The sequence below is a fragment of the Felis catus genome, chromosome D2 (genome assembly GCF_018350175.1).
Source record: "Felis catus isolate Fca126 chromosome D2, F.catus_Fca126_mat1.0, whole genome shotgun sequence".
Classification (NCBI taxonomy): domain Eukaryota; kingdom Metazoa; phylum Chordata; class Mammalia; order Carnivora; family Felidae; genus Felis; species Felis catus.
The window spans coordinates 52,926,941-52,948,852 of record NC_058378.1 but is presented as its reverse complement, the minus strand read 5'-3'; the positions used below and the strand labels follow the sequence as shown (position 1 = coordinate 52,948,852).

The 21,912-nt window shown below is 40.5% G+C and overlaps 1 long non-coding RNA gene across 1 annotated transcript; it reads right to left on the bottom strand.

Moving 5' to 3' along the window:
- Positions 1-4,258: 4,258 nt before the first annotated feature.
- On the bottom strand, positions 4,259-21,592 carry LOC123380852. Its single transcript, XR_006587172.1, has 3 exons — positions 21,057-21,592; positions 8,285-8,377; positions 4,259-4,478 (listed from the first exon to the last, which is right to left on the bottom strand). It is a non-coding gene; the product is annotated as an uncharacterized LOC123380852 (long non-coding RNA).
- Between the last annotated feature and the right edge of the window lie 320 nt (positions 21,593-21,912).

The window sequence follows — 21,912 nt, the reverse complement described above, 5'->3', positions numbered from 1 at the left end:
CAAGTTGAAAGAGCTAAGTAAAAAAAAACAACAAAAAAGTTAGAGAACTAAGCTTGAAAAAGCTGAATGAACAAAAACCACAAAAATAAAAAAGACTAAATATTGACAAGCTGAAGTTACAACGAAACTTTTAAAACTGGATGATGCAAAAATGTTAGTAACATTACGATAAATAAAAAGGAAGACGATAGGAGAAGATTTTAATTTTTTTTTTTTTAGTTTATTTATTTTGAGACAGTGCGAGTGATGGAGGGGCGGAGAGAGAGGGAGAGAAAGAGAATTTCAAGCAGGTTTCACACCATCAGTGCAGAGCCCGATGGGGGTTCGAACCGTGAGATCATGACCTGAGCTGAAACCAAGAGTCAAACGCTTAACTGACTGAGCCACGCAGGCACCTCAGGAGTAGATTTTTAAAAGTCTAATCAAAATAGTCGAGGAATAGAAAAGAAAATAATAAAATGATAAGGTAAGAGAATAAAAATTATTCAAATACTAAAATCAGATCAAATGTAAAAGAATACAATTATATGGGGCACCTGGGTGGCTCAGTGGGTTGAGCGTCCAACTTTGGCTCAGGTCATGATCTCACGGTTTGAGTTCGAGCCCCATGTCGGGCTCTGTGCTGACAGTTCGGGGCCTGGAGCCTGCTTCGGATTCTGTGTCTCCCCCTCTCTGTGCCCCTCCCCTGCTCATGCGCTGTCTTTCTCTGTCTCTCAATAATAAATAAACGTTAAAAATTTAAAAAAAAGAATACAATTATATCAAATACTAAAATGCATAAAATTAGTGAAAATCAAGTTAAGAGAAATCAGGATTTAAAAAAACACATTAACAAAAATATGTGAATATTTTTAAAGCTAAGGTGTTAAAAATAAATCTCTGATAAGAATTAAACACACATCTACAGGGAAAAATTGACAGGTAGTATCTGTTCATAACATGATCCTCTGGGTTGAATGAAGCCACACCTACCCTGGTTCCTGATGGAGGGCGAGGACAGAGCCCAGGGAATAACAGCAGAGCAAGATTTCTCTCCTGCATCTTGATGGGGACACAGTACCAAGCCCTGGGTTCCAGGGCAGCTGGGAGAGGCCAGGCCTCCCCAGGATTCTGCTCCACCCTGCAAAAGTTCTTGAAAGTGATAACATCAGAAGACAACTGGTCACAGGGTGAAGGGCTCACAGGGTGTCAGCAAGATGTCCCTCTCTCACATATAAAAGGAAGTATCAGTTAGTTTAGGGTTAGCTGCAAGTAATACGGATCCAGAAAAAAAGAGAGTTCCACAACCTGGAAGTGCATTTCTTTCTCGTGTATCCATCCAAAGGTAAGCCCAGGCTCAGATGATAATTCTGCTCCCCGAAGTTCTCAGGGTCTTGGGCTCCTTCCGGCTTTCTGCTCACCATTCATAGGACCCTACACTCAGGCCTTGTCCAGCCAGTGGAGGTCCAGCCCCTCTCTCCAGAAGGAAGGAAATAAGAAAGGGCAAAGGGAATATGCCAGTCAGCCCTTTTTTTTTCCTCTTTTAATTTTATTTATTCCTGAGAGAGACAGAGAGACAGAGCATGAGTGGGGGAAAGGCAGAGTGATAAAGGTACACAGAATCTGAAGTAGGCTCCAGGCTCTGAGCTGTCAGCACAGAGTCCAACACGGAGCTTGAACTAATGAGCCAAGAGATCATGACCTGAGCCCAAGTCGGATGCTTGACCGACTGAGCCACCCAGGTGCCCCAGCTCCTTTTATTTAAAGTTTATTTATTCATTTTGAGAGAGAGAGAGAGAGAGGGATAGAGAGTGAGCAGGGGAGGCACAGAGAGAGAGGGAGAAAGAGAATCCCAAGCAGCTCCACGCTGTTAGCATGGAGCCCAATGTGAGGCTCAAACTCACAAACCGTGAGATCATGACCTGAGCCGAAACCAAGAGTCAGATGCTTAACCAACTCAGCCACCCATGCATCCCATTAAGGAAGGTTTCCAGAACTGCCCCCACAGCAGTTGTAAGTAACTAAGTAACACTTAGCGGCAAGAGATGCTGGAAGATGTAGTTGCACCTGCACAGCTGCACATTTTGTTATGACGGAAAGTGAGAATGGATCCTGAGGGTCATTAAAAGTCTCTGTCCTGGTTGGCTGTAACATCAGCACCCTTCTCCCTTCCTCTCCTGAAGAAGGTGCATTTATTTCAGGTGAGAGACAATTTTAAGCATCTTTGATAACCCATATCTTGCTAGAGGAAAGAAGACTCCAGTAAAACTACATGAACAAACACTGGCATAAATATGAATGTTTCCACACACTGTGAGAAGGGTCATGATTTGATCACAAGACGCCAACACCTTACCCTGCTCTAATGCGTCAGGAATCTGAAAATGAAAGTTATTATCCGGTGGTGAAGACCCAAGTTTGCCTCTTGATACAAAGGAAGTCATTAGATTTCTGGTTTGGTTTCTGCCTTCTATTTACTTCCCTCAATGTCCTGCCCTGAGTAAGTTACCCACCCGGATAAGCAGCCTTTCTCCCCATTTCCCTCTTTGGGATACACTGTTGGACCCAAAGAAATTTACAGAGGAATACAGAAGAATGTACAGGTCTCCCATTATACTTCCAGCACCGTATTAGTGACTAAGGAGTATCACAAAAGGAAAAGCCTTCAGGCCCTGTGACAAGCAGATGCATTTACAGGGCCTCAGTTTTACTTCCGTGTAATAAAGGAATTGAACTGCATTGGGGGTTCTATGGTCTGTATAAGGATATACTAAGTAGCTGGTCAAAAACGCCAGATCTCACATAGATGAGTAAATTTTAATGTAACAGTATGAAAACTCTGGTGATGTGATATCAGATTCCACACTGTAATTACCCTTTAAGAAACTGTTACTTGTCCCATTTTAGTGAAATATCAAAAAAAAAATCACAATTATCTGAGAATGCTATTAAAATGTCCTTATTTTTTCCAACTACATACCTGTACGAGACTCCCCAGACTTCAACCAAAACAACGTATCACAACAGATTCAATCAATGCAGAAGCAGAAAAGAGAATCCACCTGTCCTTAATTAAAGCCTGGATAATAAGGAGATTTGCAAAAATATAAAGATGATACCACTCTTCTCACTAAATTATTTGTTGTTTTGGAAAATATAATTATTGTTCATGAGATGTGTATGTTAACGTGCGATGTTTTTATCGTTATCTCAAAAGAGATTAATAAATAAATATTTCAACTTTAAAGACGAAAAAAATGATAAAATCCAAGCATCCAAGCCTTCCAACCTTCCCCTCACACCACCACGGCCAGCACCATGAAGGCTTCTGGTTCAGCAGGAATGAGGCTTGGACTAAGAATGTCCATTCCTTTTCCTTCTTCTTCTTTTTAAACTTTAGTTCACATACAGTGCAATATTGGTTTCAGAAGTAGAATTCAGTGATTCATCACTTATATACAACACCCAGGGCTCATCGTCACAAGTGCCCTTCTTAACACCCATCACACATCCAGCCCATCCCTCACCCACCTCCATCCGTCAACCCATAGTTTGTTCTCTATCATTAAGAGTCTCTTGTGGTTTGTTTCCCTCTCTTCTCTTCCCACCCCCCACAACATATTCATCCATTTTGTTTCTTAAATTCCACATGTGAATGAAATCACATGGTATTTTTCTTTCTCTGATTGACTTATTTCACTCAGCATAATGTATTCTAGCCCCATCCACATCATTGCAAATGGCAAGATTTCATCATCTTTGATGGCTGAGTAATATTCCATTACACACACGCACACACACCCCACATCTACTTTATCCATTCATCAGTCCATGGACATTTGGGCCCTCTCCATGGTTTGGTTATTGGTGATAATGTTGCTATAAACATTGGGGTGCATGTACCCCTTCAAACCTCTATTTTTGTATCCTTTGGATAGATATCTAATAGTGCAATTGATGGATCATAGTTCTATTTTTAGTTTCTTGAGGAGCTTCCACACTGTTATCCAGAGGGGCTGCACCAGTATGCATTCCCAACAGTACAAGAGGGTTCCCCTTTCTCTGCATCCTCACCAACACCTCCTGTTACTTGTGTTGTTAATTTTAGCCATAATGACAGGTGTGAGGTAGTATCTCATTGTGGTTTTGATTTGTACTTCCCTGATGATGAGTGATATTGAGCATCTTTTTATGTGTCTGTTTGCCATCTGTACGTCTTCTTTGGAAAACTTTCTATTCATGTCTTCTGCCCATTTCTTAACTGGGTTATTTGTTTTTTGGGTGCTGAGTTTGATAAGTTCTTTATAGATTTTGGATACTAACCCTTTATCAGATGTGTCACTGGCAAATATCTTCTCCCATTCCGTAGACTGCCTTTTAGTTTTGTTGGTTGTCTCCTTCACAAGAATATCCATTCTTGATAATTCCCCCAAGTGGTTCTGATGCAGATGGTACTCAGACTACGTTTTGGATGGGAGGTCTCTGTAGCCCTCCCACCCCTAATTATAAATAGGAAAGAAAGGAAGAGAAATATATTACTTGAAGGACAATGGAGAGATTTACAAATGGTATTTTTGTTTCCTCTGAGTAGATTTCAGGGCCAATCATGTGATCTCCCCTCACTTTGAGTTAATGCTTCAAAGTGTCATGGCTTCCTCACCTGTCCTTAAACCTGCCTATCCGGCCAGTGTGCATTTAGCTATGTTTGAACTGAATGTTTCCTTTGGTAAAGCTTTGCTCCATTATAGTCATTTCTCAAAGGATTTATAACCTTCAAGGTAAAGGTCCCTGAAACAGGATTCGAAGGATGATCTCCACCATAGACTCATTAAGACCACTTCAGGTACATTAACGTCCTCGGTCCCCAGATTTATTGCAACACAGTAAAAACTCTTTTTAGAAAGCATACTCTTAGTTCCATTTATCCAGCAAGCTTTTCCAGAAAGAGATTAGAAGTAAAATGATTTGAGATAGAATCAAAGAATTCCATCTTTTTAATTAGTGTGTTAAACACAGGAACACCTAATACAAATATTTGACTATGTGGTCCAGCATTGGCTCTGAGGTCACCAGGGTAAATTTATAGGAAACTCTGAAGGCCCTCACAATAATTTTCTTTGGTTATGACTTCTCGAATTGCTCTTCATTGCCAATAGCACTGCATTTGGACATAAATAAAATTTGCTGAATTAGGGCACTGCTCTGGTTAAAATGTTTAATCTTCACTTTAAATGAGTGGTGGTCATTGAGGCCCTTCTGTTTTGTGGAAGAGGGTACCTTTATACAAGGTAAGTTCTTTTTACACAGCCTAATGACTCACTAATTTAAAATCCTTTTTGGGTAGATGCCAGGCTTGTCTGGTCAACATGGGGACGGAGAGGAAGCAGAAATCTGTTTCAAAAGTATTTTATGTTAGTACAATGCTACGATGCATAGTTTATTATTGAACATATTATGTAAATGGTTTTATTACGTGCTTCCGTGGGGAAAAAGTTGCTAATCACATGCTTAAACAGTATCTGCTTTGCACAAAAACCTGTCTCACAAAAGAGATTTAGTATTTCATCACTGATGCTTTATATCACGGGCTCTGGACTGTCTGTGTCTAATGTGCCAAATTTGTTCCTTGTCTGAAGTAAGAGGCAGCTGTGCTATGGAGACAGAAGAGGCAAAGAACCTTGCACAGCCAGGACAACATGAGGACAAAGAGAGAGAGGAAAAAGCCCTAGGGACAGGGCATGGGGTGGAAGAGTGTGTGTTCTATTTCTGAGCACCTTTAAATGGACTTTTACCTTTCTATTAAGTTTTTACTCAGGGCTGTCTTTAAATTCTGTGTTAGGTAGAACCCTGAAATGTCTCCCTGTTACAGCACACTCTTCCAATAGCACCCCAAAACTGCCCACCCTCTACACAGCACCTAAAAGTTTCTTTGCCTCTCCAGGGCCCAACCTAGTGCCCAGCACTTGGTAGACATTCACTAAAGGTTTGTTGAATGAATGGATAGTTGGATGGAGAGAATAGAGAACCACCAATTTAACACATCTTTTAAAGTACAGATCTCTTCATGAAGGTTAGAGGTCTGTTGGTTGTTGTCATGAATGTGGATGGGTTGAATTAATTTCATTCCTTGGGAGAAGTTGAAGTGACAAAAAATTTGGAGTATGAGACACTAGCAGAGAGGAGAGGAGAAGGCAGGTCCTGTTCAGGACATCAGTGAGCAGCCAGAAGCAGAAGCAACATGAGGGCTTTGAGCCCCTGGAGGATGGTGGTGAGGGTGTAAAGAATCCCAGTGAATTTTCCAAACTAGGCTCACATTATTTCTGGTTGGACATGGTATCTCTCCTGAGCTTTAACAAAATTATTTTCTTTCTATTCATCCTCCACCCCAGTGTCAAGCCCCTGAGAAGCCAAGGTATCCTCTAGCAAAGAAATGCTTGCAATTACTTATTTTGAGCATCTCAAGGGGGAAATGGCATAGCTCCAAGAGAGGGCTCGGGAAAGTTAGAGAGGCATCAGCAGTGGCTCTCAGCCATACAGTTTGAACAATTTATTTAATTTCCCAATCTCTGACAGACCTGCCATCCTCCTCTCAGAAAATGATGCTATTTTCATCACCAGAAACAAGCCATTACGGGGGTGCCTGGGTGGCTCAGTCAGTTATGCGTCTGACTTCGGCTCAGGTAATGGTCTCATGTTTCATGAGTTCAAGCCCCGCATCTGGCTCTCTGCTGTCAGCATGGAGCCCACTTTGGATCCTCTTTCTTCTCTCTCTCTCTGCCCCTTCCCCACCTGCTCGCTCGCTCTCTCTCACACACAAAAATAAATAAACTTTAAAAAAAAAGCCATTACATTTATGTTAGAAAGAGCCTGTCCAGGGGTGCCTGGGTGGCTCAGTCAGTTAAGCATTCGACTTCAGCTCAGGTCATGATCTCACAGTTCGTTAGTTCAAGCCCCGTGTTGGGCTCTCTGCTGTCAGTGCAGAGCCTGCTCAGGATTCTCTGTCTCCCTCTCTCTCTGCCCCTCCGCCACCCCTCTCAAAACTAAACAAACACTAAAAAAAGAAAGAAAGAGCCTGTCCATTGATGAGGAAATAGTTATATTATAGATGACTATGCAACAGTTTAAAAGAATGAGGTTGATAAAAATCTACCAACAAGAAGAGTTCTCAAAGCCAAATTCTTAAATGAGAAAAGCAAATTGGGAAAAGTATGCTATTTCACCAATTTCTAAAAAACACACGTGTCAACAATATATTTCTGGATGTATGCATATATGTAAAATGATACAAATAGATCTAGAAGCACCACACTGGCAACACACTGCTCCTAGAGACAGGATTAGGACCAAAGGAAAACTGATCACAAGTAACTTCTGTTTCATCTGTATCAGTGCTGGAAACAAACAAGCAAAATCAAATTATGGCCTTTTCCTCTGGAAAATAAAAGAGGAAAGAGGTTCCTGGATGGCTCAGTCGGTTAAGCGCCTGACTTTGGCTCAGGTCATGATCTCACCGCTCGTGAGTTTGAGCCCCACATCGGTCTCTGTGCTGATAGCTCAGAGCCTGGAGCCTGCTTTGGATTCTATATTCCTCTCTTGGTCTGCCTCTCATCTGCTCGTCCTCTCTCTCTCTCTCTCTCTCTCTCTCTCTCAAGAATAAATTAAAAAAAATAGAGAGAGATATTCACGAATCACTCATTCACATTCTGGTGGGCCTCTGTACTCTTGACTTACTGAATCATTATCTCCAAAGGCTAGAAAGGGCCTACTCCATGTTTCTGTTGTCCATTACAGTTGCTACACAAGGCTAATGAGCACTTGAAATGTGGCTAGTCCAAGCTGAAATAGGTTGTCCCAAAATATACACCAGAATTCAAAGATTCAGTAAAAGCAAAACAAAACAAAAAATAGTAAAATACCTCATTAATAATATTGTGTATATTTATTACAGGTTGAAATTATATATTAAATAAAATATATTACTTAAATTAATTTTATTCATTTATTTTACTTGTTTTTCATTTATTTTACCTTTTTAAATGTGACTACTGGAAGATTTTAAATTACGTCATGTAGCTTATGTTACATTCCTGTTGGACAGTGCTGGTCTAGGTGATGAAAATTTTAAACATGGCAATTACCTGAATAATCCTATGAAATTTATACAGTAAACATTTTTTTTCTATCAAAGAAAATTTAAATGTGTGCTTCATCAGCTTTGGATCCATTTTGGCTGGCTTACATTCAACACATGCACTGAGTAGGTATGTCCAAAACTTCATACCGAGCTTTAGCTAAAGCTCATTACCTTGTAGGATTATAATGAAGATCCCAAGAGATGGCCTATTTAAGGTGCTTAGTCTGGAATTGTCTAAATGTGAAGTCATCTTTGGGCTGGAGGCTGAAACGAAATTATCCTTTTACTTCTCCCAGTCATTCAATAACCCTTCTAGGCCCAATAAATGTAAGTGCTCTCATCCTTCCTCAATTCAGTACTAAAAAGACACCCATTCAATTCTCAATTGCTCCACACAGATTTTTTTAAATAATTTTTTTTTCAAATTCACCCCACCTAATTTATTACCTATTTCCCTTTTTTCTCCCCTTTGGGTTGCTTCAACCTTTTTCATCATATTCTTCTAAAATTAACACCTCATTCTCAAACCTCTTCATTTTCTCAGCAACCTCCTCCAGGTGACCACCTCTGCCCTCTCGTTGTTATTTGCTGCAAACACAGACCTCCTAGAAAACCATTTATTCAGACTTAGTGATTTGGACATAGCTGTTTATTCGAATCAGCCATTTCCTTATTGTTCTAATTTCACTTTCAAATTCTATTTCCTTGGTTATTTGCTTCTCAGATTACAAATCACTTTTTTCCAGAAAGGAGGGAAAAATTTAGTACATATGGCAGCACTGAAGTATTTTCTCCAGTCCTTTCTTATAAAAGTAGTTGAGCTTAAACTGTATGTTTAAGAACTGTTCAATTCCCTGAAGGCAAATTAAGCTTCAATTAAAAAAAATAATAATAAGAGGGGCGCCTGGGTGGCTCAGTCAGTTGAGCGTCCAACTTCGGCTCACGTCATGATCTCACGGTCTGTGAGTTCGAGCCCCGCGTCGGGCTCTGTGTTGACAGCTCAGAGCCTGGAGCCTGCTTCGGATTCTGTGTCTCCCTCTCTCTCTTCCCCTCCCCTGTTCATGCTCTGTGTCTCTCTGTCTCAAAAATAAAAAAACATTAAAAAATTTAAAAAAAAAAAAGAGTAATTGAGCCAGACGTGTTTTTCTCTTAAGAAAAAAAAATTTTCAAAAAAAAAAAGAAAAAAAGAAAACAAAAGTTTCTCCCTAGTCCTCCGTTGACATTCCTAACAAGGAACCTTAACGGACACAAGGAATAACAATAGCCAACATTTATAGAGTCTGTTATAAACCCAGCACAGTTCCATGCACTTGACATTTAATTTTTTTTTTTTCTTAACAGCAATTCCCCAGCCTGCTCAAGAGGAAACTGCTGGGTAAAAGTAGTAGTTCATTACCTTGTCTTCTATTTGTTTTGTTTTGTTTTTTTCTGTTATGCACCAGGGAAAACCCTGGTCATAGGTTTCCCAATCCCTGGTTTTGAATATTCACACCCAAAGTCACTAATCTTTCTTGTTAACACCTTGTAGTTTGGCCCTTGATTAATTCAACCAGTGATTAGCACTTCTACAATAAGTGTTAATCTCTCTTTCAAAATACCTCAAAGCTCAGCCCTTTATTGAGGCTTTCTGCCCCAATCACAGTACACAGGAGAGGGTTTCCCTATTGTGAGTGGTATCTACAAGGCATTTCCCATGCACACCACCAGCTTGGGAAAGGCCTGCTTCAAAGTCCTTTGCACAATTAAAGCATGGACTCGTAGGCTCAGGTTTGCACCCACCACATGCAGTAGACTCCAAATGTGTACAGCCATTAATTATGTTAAAAGCAGGAGGCCAGCTACTTCGACACCAAAAGGGCATAAACCTCCAGAGGGCAACGTCAGCAGTTTAGCCTGGGAGGAGGGGACTCACTGCTGGGCAGTGCTTTCTGGTTCCCAGCCGCCCAGACGCGAAGTTGGTCAAGCATGAGAAACAGAGCCTTCTTAGAAGCAGCCAGCCTGGCCGTAAGTGCCTCGGCTGGCAGGTGTGAAGGCCTCAGCTCTCCCAGAGCAGTTTTCTCCCTGACAATGTATGTATGTGAACTAACGCATAATTTCGGGGAGGTACCCTAGTCCTTTCCATTTCACAAGTGAGGATATGGGTTTACTTTAGAGGCATTTGTCTAGGCTCACACTCTTGAAGTAGCAAGCCCTGAGAAGGCACCCCACGTGAAGAAAGACAAACATAACAAGCTAACTTTTCCTTTTCCATTTAAAAGAGAACGGCTTTGATCTTGGGTTCATGGTAGGTGGTCAGCTTTCATTGGAGGCTATAGTTTCAACACTTTAAAAAGTTTCATATAAAGGCAAACTTCCCCACATGCCCTCCACTACTTGTAGCTGGGGGAAGGGGGCACTCAACATAAAAGACTATTCTAAGAGAACACGCCAACTAATTTAAATATTTTTCTTTTATAGCACAGCAGTGATGCCACAACCCCACCTTTAGGATGCATTTGCCCATTAGCCCATTCTTTCCAGTCATCAACTCTTTGACACAGGCATAGCGAATATCCTCATTCCATTTTACAGATAAAGTGGAAGCCCAAAGGGGAAGCCCAAAGTCACCTAAATATATGATCACACAGCCATGATACTGAGTGGAGGTGAGATTTATATTTAGGTCCCTCTAGCTTGTGTGGCCAAGAGCATAAGCATGCTCTATTGGGCTCTTTCTCAATCAGAAGGATCAGAACTTGGCATAAGCTGTTTATCAGCAGCAGAGCAAGGGCTGGAAAAAAAATCAGTAAACATCACAGTTGAGTCACAGTAGAGTCAACAGTAGAGTCAAAAGGCTCAGGGAGCAACAAGCCTGGCATGGTGGTAGCAGTCCATTATGCAAAGACCCAAGAAACTAGGGTAGAGAGAAGTGGGAATTCCAAAAGAGGAGTCAAGGGCAACTGTGGGTAAAGGCATGCTTTCATTACACTTTACCCTCACTCTCTCCTAGACCAGATGGACCTGGACCAATACATGGTTCTTGAGTTTTAAAGTAAGATCTCAGTGAGGGGAGAGGGGTGGCTTATTAAAACACAGGTTCTGGGGGCACCTGGGTGGCTCAGTCAGTTGAGCATGTGACTCTTGATTGTGGCTCAAGTTGTGACCTCATGGTTTGTGAGATCCAGCTCCATGTAAGGCTCTGAGCTCTGAGCCGATGGCGCAGAGTCTGCTTGAGATTCCCTTTCCCTCTCTCTCTGCCTCCCCTCCCCCACCCCACTCATGCTCTCGCACGCTCGCTCTCTAAAATAAATAATTAAAAAAAAAACACACAGATTCCTTGTTCCACCTATTCCTATGAATCAAAATCTATGAAAGTGAGAATGTGCATTTAAACAAGCTTCCTAGGGATTCTGGCCACACTTGGAGAAGCATAGGCCAGATTGCAGGGGAAAGTGTGCAGGTGTGTGTGGCTTCCTGCAGCCAAGACAGCTCAGCTTGCTTCTGCATTGAATGAGAGCAGATAAGCAGGGGAAAGCTTTTGCATGAGCTGAAACAGGAAAGGACAATTACTATAAGAAGTGTGCAAATCCAATGAGAAAATGTTCCAACTTTTCCGACAGTGGTCCAGCATTGCAAAGGTGTAGGCGTATGAGATTAGACGGAAGAGCTGGCTCCCTGGACATCTATTACCAAACCAAGTCTAATGCCAGAAATGAAAGAGAAGATATCACTACAGATCCCATGGGCATTAAAAGGATAATAAAAGAATATTATAAACAATTCTATGCCCACACATTTGATAACCTAGATGAAATGCACCAATTCCTTGAAAAACACAACCTGCCAAAACTCACACAAGAAAAAGTAGCCAATCTTGGGGCGCCTGGGTGGCTCAGTCGGTTAAGCATCCAACTTTGGCTCGGGTCATGATCTCACAGTTTGTGAGTTCGAGCCCCGCATTGGGCTCTGTGCTGACAGCTCAGACCCTGGAGCCTGCTTCAGATTCTGTGTCTCCCCTCTTTCTGCTCCTCCCCCACTTGTGCTCTGTCTCTCTCTGTCTCTCAAAAATGAATAAATGTAGAAAAAAAATTTTTTAAATAGCCAATCTGAATAGGTCCATATCTATTTTAAAAAGTGAATCAATACTTAATAATCTTCCAAAACAGAAAGTGCCAGGCCCAGATGGGCCCACTGGTGAATTCTACCAAAAATTTAAAGAAGAAATTATACCAATTCTCTATCCTCTTTCTAAGGATATCCTCCTTCAGAGGACAGAAGCAGAGGAAATCTTCTGAACTTGTGCTATGAGACCAGCACTACCCTAATATCAAAACCAGATAAAGATACTGCAAGAAAAGAAAACTGCAGGCCAATATCTCTTATGAACACAGATGCAGAACTCCTTAAGAAAATATTAGCAAACTGAATCCAACAACAATGTATAAAAGGAATTATACACCATACCAAGTGGGACTTGTCCCAGGTATGCAAGACTGGTTCACAATTCAAAAATCAATTACTATAATCTATCATATCAACAGGCTAAAGAGGAAAAATCATATCATCATATCAAAAGATGCAGAAAAAGCATCTGCCAAAATTCAACAAACACCAATTCATGATAAAAAAAAAAATCTCTCAGTAAACTAGGAGGAGGATAACTTCCTCAACTTGATAAAGAATATCCACAAAAAAACCTACAACTAACATCACATTTAATGGTAAGAAACTTAAAGCTCTCCCACTAATCAGGAACAAAGCAAAAATATCCTTTTTCACCATTTGTTTTTAACATCATGCTGGAGGTTCTAGATAATGCAGTAAGACAAGAAAAGGAAATAGAAGATATACTGACTGGGAAAGAAGAAACAAAACTGTCTTTGTTCAAAGATGACATGATCATCTATGTAGAAAATCTGAAAGGAATGACAAAAAAAACTCCCATAATTAATAAGTGATTATAGCAAGACTGTAGGATTCAAGTTCAATATACAAAATCAATCACAATATACAAAATCAATCACTTTCTTATATACTATCAATGAACAAGTGGGACTTGAAATTAAAAAAAAAAAACATAATATCATTTATATTATCATTCCCCCAAAATGAAATACTTAGGTATAAATCTAACAAAATATGTACAAGATCTACATGAGGAAAACTACAAAACTCTGATGACAGAAATCAAAGAACTAAATGAATGGAGAAGATATTCCATGTTCATTCATAGATAGGAAGACTCAATATCATTAAGATGGCAGTTCTTCTCAACTTGATTTGTAAATTTAAGTCATTCCTCATCAAAATCCCAGCAGGTTATTTTGTGGATTTTGGCATACTGAGTTTAAACTTTATATGTAAAAGCAAAAGACCCAGAATAGCCAACACAATACTGAAGGAGAAGAACAAAGCTGAAGAACTGATAATACCCAACCTCAAGAATTACTATAAAGCTGCAGTAATCAAGACAGTGTACTATTGGCAAAAGAATAGACAAATAGATCAGTGGAGCAGAATATAGAGTCCAGAAATAGACCCACATAAATATAGTGAACTGATCTTTGACAAAGGAGCCAAGACAAATGGAGCAAAATAGTCCTTTCAACAAATGGTGCTAGAACAAGTGGATATCCACACACAAAATAATGAATCTAGACACAGACATTGCACATTTTGAATTTAACTCAAAATGCATCCTGGACCCAAATGTAAAACACAAAACTGTAAAACTCTTAGAAAATAAGATAGGAGAAAACCTAGATGGCTTTGGGCATGGTGATGACTTTTTAGTTACAACTCTAAAGGTATGTACATGCTGGACTTCATTAAAATTAAAAAGTTCTGCTCTGTGAAAAGACAGTATCAAGAGAATGAGAAAACAAGCCATAAACTGGGAGAAAGTATTTGCAAAAGACATACGTGATAAAGAACTGTTATCTAAAATAAAACCCAACAATAAAAAATGAACAGCCTTACACCGTGGTGAGCACAGCATAATGTATAGAGAGGTTAAATCAGCGTGTTTTACACCTGAAACTAATGTAACATCGTGTGCCAGCTATACCTAAATTTTAAAAAAATATTTTGAATGAATAACCTGATTAATAAATGGGCAAAATATCCGAACACATCACTAAAGAACATGTACAGATGGCAAAGAAGCATAAGAAAAGGGGGCGCCTGGGTGGCGCAGTCGGTTAAGCGTCCGACTTCAGCCAGGTCACGATCTCGCGGTCCGTGAGTTCGAGCCCCGCGTCAGGCTCTGGGCTGATGGCTCAGAGCCTGGAGCCTGTTTCCGATTCTGTGTCTCCCTCTCTCTCTCTGCCCCTCCCCTGTTCATGCTCTGTCTCTCTCTGTCCCAAAAATAAACAAATGTTGAAAAAAAAATTTTTAAAAAGAAAAGATGCCCAACATCAAAGGTCGTTAGAGAATTGCAAATTAAAACAACGAGATCCCACTACACACCTACTTGAACGGTCAGAATCCCAAACACCGACACCCCAAATGCTGGCAAGGCTGTGGAGCAACAGGAACTTTCATTCATTGCTGATGGAAACGCAAAATGATACAGACACTTTGGAAGACAGTTTGGCAGTTTCTCGCAACACTAAACATGTTCCTACTGTATGATCCAGCCATTGTGTTCCTTGACATTTACCCAAATGAGTTGAAAACATATGTCCACACAAAAACTTGCATACTAATGCTTATAGCAGCTTTATTCATAACTGCCAAAACATGGAAACAACTGAGATTTTCTTCACTAAATGAATGGATAAACTGTGGCACATGCAGACAATGAAATAGTATCCAGCACTAAAAAGAAATGAGCAACCAAAGAGGCTACACCTGTGTGGGGGCAAGGGGTTTATGGGAGATCTCTGTAACTTCCACTCAATTTTGCTGTGAACCTATACTGCTCAGGTCATGACCTCATGGTTTGTGAGTTCAAGCCCTTTCTCAGGCTTGGCACTGGCACTGTGGACCCTGCTTGGGATTCTCTCTCTCTCTCCCTCTCTTTCTGCCCCTCCCCTGCTCATACTCTCTCTCTCAAATTAAATAAACTTTATTTTTAAAATTAAAATTAAAAAAATTAAAAAAAATAAAATTATTATTATTATTAAAAAATTATAATAAATAAAATGTCATAATTAGTACACAGCACTTGGTCTTCCAAAATACTTTCAAATTTATACTGAAGATTTAAAAATATTGGGGCATCTGGGTGGCTGAGTTGGTTAAGCATTTGACTCTTGATTTTGGCTCAGGTCATGATCTCGCAGTTGTGAGATGGGGCTCTGCATCAGGCTCTACACTGACAGCACGGAGCTTGGGATACTCTCTCTCTGCCCCTCCTCTACTCACATGCTCTCTCTCAAAATAAATAAACATTTAAAAAAATATATCTACGTGGGTGACTATGTTATAAAAGGGACATTAAAAAGACCAGTAAGCTGGGGCGCCTGGGTGGCTCAGTCGGTTAAGCGTCCGACTTCAACTCAGGTCATGATCGTCAGGCTCTGGGCTGATGGCTCAGAGCCTGGAGCCTGCTTCGGATTCTGTGTCTCCCTCTCTCTCTGCCCCTCCCCCGTTCATGCTCTGTCTCTCTCTGTCTCAAAAATAAATAAACGTTTAAAAAAATTAAAAAAAAAAGACCAATAAGCTTAACTTTAATGTCCAAGAAAACACTGGAGAAAAAAATAATAAACCAATTTTTAAACCCCACAAGAGAACAAAGTACATGATACTGACTTTAAAGAAAATTCTGGTCAGGAGAAGAAGGCAGATTATACAGAGTAGCAGCAGAGCAGAACTGATCTGGCTAATTATCGTGAGACTTTTGTCCCACCTCCTTGGGCTTTCTAAAAGGTCAGGAAACAGGAGTTTAGTGATATTGTTCTTGGCTGGAAAGGCAAACATTTTCAATGAATTAAAGAACTGCAGAGAGCCTTTAGAGGTCAGTTGTGGGTCCAGTGGTATTGAAAGGGTCTGTGGGGAAGCCTTTAATACAGGAAAAAAGAAGGGCACTGCCAAGGTGGTGGGATGGTCAGAGGGAAGAGGTATGCTACCAGGCACCCCACTTTGGCAGGTCTTAACCAGAACTCCCTGAAAATTGCTCTTGGAAGGCCCCATCCCAGCTACAGAAACACTGATCCGGAATGTTCTGACCCTGTTGAAGTAAGAGCCATGTGAAACAGAAACAAAGACCAGATATGCACTTCTCCTCTTGCTTCCCCAAATATTCATTCATTCACTCTTTCCTTCATCAATATATATTGATAGAGTGCCTCCCGTGTGCTAGGGTATGTGCTAGGTGCTGAGGTCGCATCAGTAAATAAAAGAGTCCTCGCTTTCATGGAGGGAGAGGCAAACAATAATATAATAACTAGATATGTGATAACATGTTGGGATATGAGAGGTGCCATGAAGAAAAACATGGCAGGTAAAGGAATAGAGAGGGATGAAGTATTGGGGTGCTATTTTAGATGGAGGAAGGCTTCTCTGAGGGGGGTGAAGTTGGTGCAGAGACCTGACTGAAGGTGTTTTTATTTTTTATTTTTTTATATTAAATATAATTTATTGTCAAATTGGTTTCCATACAACACCCAGTCCTCATCCCAACAGGTGCCCTCCTCAATGCCCAGCCCAACACCCACTTTCCCCTCTCCTCCATCCCCCATCAACCCTCAGTTTGTTTTCAGTATTTTAGAGACTCTTACAGTTTGCCTCCCTCCCTCTCTGTAACTTTGTTTTTTCCCCTTCCCCTCCCCTTGGTCTTCTGTTAAGTTTCTCAAGATCCACATATGAGTGAAAACATATGGTATCTGTCTTTCTCCGACTTATTTCACTTAGCATAATACCCTCCAGTTCCCATCCACGTTGTTGTAAATGGCCAGACTTCTTTCTTTCTCGTTGCCAAGTAGTATTCCATTGTATATATAAACCACATCTTCTTTATCCATTCGTCAGTTGATGAAGGGGTTTTTAAAGAACTAGATTTAGTAATATCAATAGGAACGTGATGAAATGTTTCCTGTGGTACTGCAGGGATTCTCAAATATGAACTGAAAGGTGAAAAGGTGGTACCCAACTGAAAACAAGAAGTTGGGACAAGGAGACTAGAACGTGACAAGCAGAAGAGGATGGTGAATTTTGGTATCAGACAAACATGGCTTTCAATCCCCGCCCTGCTGTGTGACCTTTATGAAGTTATTTAACTTAAGTCAGCCTCAGTTTCCCCATCTGTATAACAAGGCCCAAGTAAAGTATCAGCTTTACAGATTTATAAGACTTATAAGAATTCAATGAGATGATATATATGGCTATCAAGCCCAGTACCTTGTCGTACTGTAAAAGTTTTTTTTTCAAGTTTACTTATTTTGAGTCAGAACGAGTGTGGGAGGGGCAGAGAGAGAGGAGAGAGAGAGAATCCCAAGCAGGCTCCACACTGTCAGCACAGAGCCCAACACGGGGCTCAAACTCACAAAGCTGTGAGATCATGACCTGAGTCAAAAGCAAGAGTCAGAAGTTTAACCGACTGAGCCAACCAGGCACCTCTACTGTAAGTTTTTCAAATAATAGCTATTATTATTTACCAGAATGTTACAAATTGGTTAGTTTAATTTTCTTACCCCAAAGAATTTTATTTTGTTTTATCCTATTCTATTTTCAAATATTTATTTAAATTCTAATTAATTAACATATAGTGTAATATGGTTTCAGGAGAATGTAGTGATTCATCAATTACATATAACACCCAGTGCTCATCATAACAAGCACCCTCCCTAATATGCATCATCCATCTAGCCCATCCCTCACCCACCTCCCTCCACCAACCCTGTTTGTTCTCTATCTTTAAGAGTCTCTTGTAGTTTGCTTCCCTCTCTTTTTTTTTTCCTTTCCATATGTTCATCTGTTTTGTTTCTTAAATTCCATATGAGTAAAATCATATGGTATTTGTCTTTCTCTAACTGACTTATTTCACTTAACATAATATACTCTGGCTCCATCCATGTCTTGTAAATAGCAAGATTTAATTTTTTTTTGATGGTGTGTGTGTGTGTGTGTGTGTGTGTGTGTGTGTGTATACCACATCTTCTCTATCCATTCATCAGTCAGTGGACATATTGCCCCAAAGAGTTTCAAAACAAATATGCCCAAAACATGCTCAAAAGAGAAGAGGGGTTTTAGTCTAGAATCCATGGATCTGTGTGTTGGGAATGAGAGTGTCCATGGATTGGTTTTTAAGATGTCTGTAAATCCCTGAAACTGTGTGCAAAATTTGGGGGATTATATGTGCATTTTTCTGAGAAGAGGACAACTGGCTTTCGTTACATTATCAAAGTAGACAATGACCTCAGCAATTAAGAGTCACTGCTTTTTAAATGAGCGTTTAATTGTCTTTGTTATTTGCCTGATTTTCCATTATAGGTTATTCTGGCTTTCTGATCAGAAAGTATTTTTTTCCAGAACAATGTAAGTTTTAAAAATGAACAAAAATATTTAAAGGTCTCTCTCTCCTTACCATCTTATTAGTTTAAGGATATTACCTATTGGTGATAACATTCTCTCTTTTTTTTAATGTTTGTTTATTTTGAGAGAGAGACAGTGAAAGCAGGGGAGGGGCAGAGAGAGAGGGAGAGACAGCTCAAGTAGGGGGGAGAGCAGAGAGAGAGGGAGAGAATCTCAAGCAGGCTCTGAGCCGTCATCATAGAGCCTGACACAATGCTCAATCCCACAAACCACGAAATCAAGACCTAAGCCAAAATCAAGAGTTGGACAGTTAACCCTCTGAACCACCCAGGTGCCCTGATAACATTCTCTTTCATTCTCCTTTTCACTTGCTAGGGCTGGAAAGTGAGTTTTGTTTGTGTTTTTTTAGTTGATTTACTTATTCTGAAACAGAAAGAGAGAGAGAGAGAGAGAAGGAGCATGCGTGTGAGCAGGGGTGGGGCAGAGAGAGAGGGAGAGAGCAAATCCCAAGCAGGCTCCATGCTATCAGCACGGAGTCCTACACAGGGATCAATTCCACGAACTGTGAGGTCATGATCTGAGCTGAGATCAAGAGTCGGCCATTCAACCAAATGAGCCACCCAGGTGCCCCTGCAAAGTGAGTTCTTATTCACTTTGATATTTCTTAAAAGGTGCATCTTCTTGGGTTGACTTTCTGATTCTATGCTTAAAAGAGACAGCTGCTGTTTCATTCTCCTTCTTACCTTTATAGCCTAATTTCCTTTTTTTTTTAATGGAATTTTCTTTTATTTATTATCTGCGAGTACAGCTGAAACCCAAGTTACATGAGTGATACACTCCTTAAAAAGAAGAAAGAAAAAAAAACAACTATGCAATCTGAGTCTATATAATGGAGAGCTTCACAACTATGGACTAGATTTAGAATGCATAAAATCTTGCAGTGAAATTTACAAATTTATCAAAAACTAGTACATACCAATTGCAATCTGAGGAAATGACCCATTGTTTTTATACTTGCATACAGTTTGCTAGGTCATTTGCTTCATTGGCCATATGACAGACTATGGCTGGCTCCTTCAGCCTGCCTGGTTGATTCTTTGGTGAGAAGTTAACAGTATCTGAAGAGTCAGGGCCTCCTGAGAGAAGAGAGTCTCTGAATACATTATTTGTTAAGACTCTTGATAGCAAAATCCACATCCACCTTCAACTGGACTAAGCACAGAGAGAGAACTCATAGGCTGAAGCAACTAAAAAGTCCAGGAGTCAATCTTTAAATTTAGACTCAACCAGACTAGGGTCCCACACTATCAGGCCCTCTCTCCATCTGACCTCTGAATCTCAAAAAAGCCCCATGCATGTAGGGGTCCTGGTAGAACAGGACATAAGTTTCCCTACAGCCAGCTCTCCCAACAAGAAGGCTTCACTTCCTCAAATAAGTCCAATGGAGGTTCTTGCAGGAATTAGAGGTGTCCTGCTATCCTCCTTACACATGCCTTGTGAATGGGGATGGTCCCTGTGATCCACATGGGCTGAATATGGGAGAGAGTAGATTCCCCAAAGAAAAACTGAGGTTCCATATCAGAGACTGTCCACTGCCACTCAGCATACATTTCCCCCCTTCCCTGCACAGAATTCTAATTATTCAGGTAGAATAGAGATCCCTTGATCGTAGGAAGAATTTGATCCCTGCACTACAGGATGAATTATGATTAGAAATCTTATTCCTTCAGCCCTACTATTGTTCTAGGGCTGGTCATGTGATTCAGTTCCAACCAATGAGAAATAAGCAGAAGTGTGTTGAGTAGAGCATTTCGGAAAGATGTGCTTTGCCGGAAAAAAAGATCTGCCATGATTCTTTCGGCTCTTTTGCTCTCTACCCTTCTTTCTACTAGGAATATGGATGTGATGCCAGGGAGGCAGCAGCCATATTGTCACTATAAGGCAATAAGCATGAGGATGCATATGAATACCCCCTCCCAAAGCTAGTAGACCAGAAAAATGTAAATTTTCTGGGTACCTGATAATTCCAATGAGCCCCTGCACTAGCCTTGACTATTATCTGATGCAAGACTTATTATCTGATGCAAGAAACTTTATTTGTTTAAGCTACTGTTCATTGTGTTTCCAGTTACTTGTGGCCAAATACAGTTCTAACTGCTGCAGATGCTATTACCAGAAGAATAGGGAATGGATCCTGGGCAGTCAAAAACAACCAATTTTCACCAGAGATATTGAAATACAGTAGTCCCCACCTTATTTGGGAAGGATACATTCCAAGACGCCGAGTGGATGCCTAAAAGCACAGATCATAATGAACCCTATATACATTATGTTCTTTCCTATCCGTACATGCTGATGATAAAGTTTAACTTATAAATTAGGCATAGTTAGAGATTAACAACAATAATAGTACAATTACAACAATATACTGTAACTAAAATTATGTGAATGTGGTCTCTCTCAAAATATCTTACTGTACTGTACTCACACTTCTTCTTGTGATGCTGTGAGATGATAAAATGCCTACATGATGAGATGACTGAGGTGACTGATGTAAGCATCGTGATGTAGCATTAGGCTACTACTGACCTAACAATACATCAGATCATCACCTCTGGACCACAGCTGACCACAGGTAACTGAAACTGTGAAAAGCAAAACCATAAGAGACTAATCTACTGATAAACCAAGGCTGGACTTTTCCATTTCTTCAAACCTGTACCAGGAAATCACTCTCTAAATCATAGAAAGGAAAAGCAAGAAGAGGTGGAAAGAGGATGCATAAAGGAATATGGAAAGAGGATGCATAAAGGAATATGCATCTCAGACTGATTTAGATCACTCTTTCCTCACTGAGAACAGATAGGGTGATAAATACCCATTCTACCAATTAAAGATGAATCTGAGTAGGGGCATCTGGGTGGATCAATAGGTTAAGTGTCTGACTCTTGATCTCAGCTCAGGTGAGATCACCAACCCATTTCAAGCCCATGTCGGGCTCTGTGCTGACACCACAGAGCCTACTTGAGATTCTCTCTCTTGCTCTCTCTCTGCCCCTCCCCAGCTTGTGCTTGCACTCTTGCTCGCTTGCTCTCTCAAAATAAATTAAACATTTAAAAAAGTAAAGATGAATTTGAATGAACAAGTTCTTAATTTTACTTTCTTTTAATTAGTTTTCTTTATTTTTAAAAGGCAGAGAGAGAGAAAGAGAGACAGAGCGCGAGTGGGGGAAGGGCAGAGACAGTGGGAGACACAGAATCCAAAACAGGCTCCAGGCTCTGAGCTGTCAGCACAGAGCCCCATGCGGGGCCCGAACTCATGGACCTTGAGATCATGACCTGAGC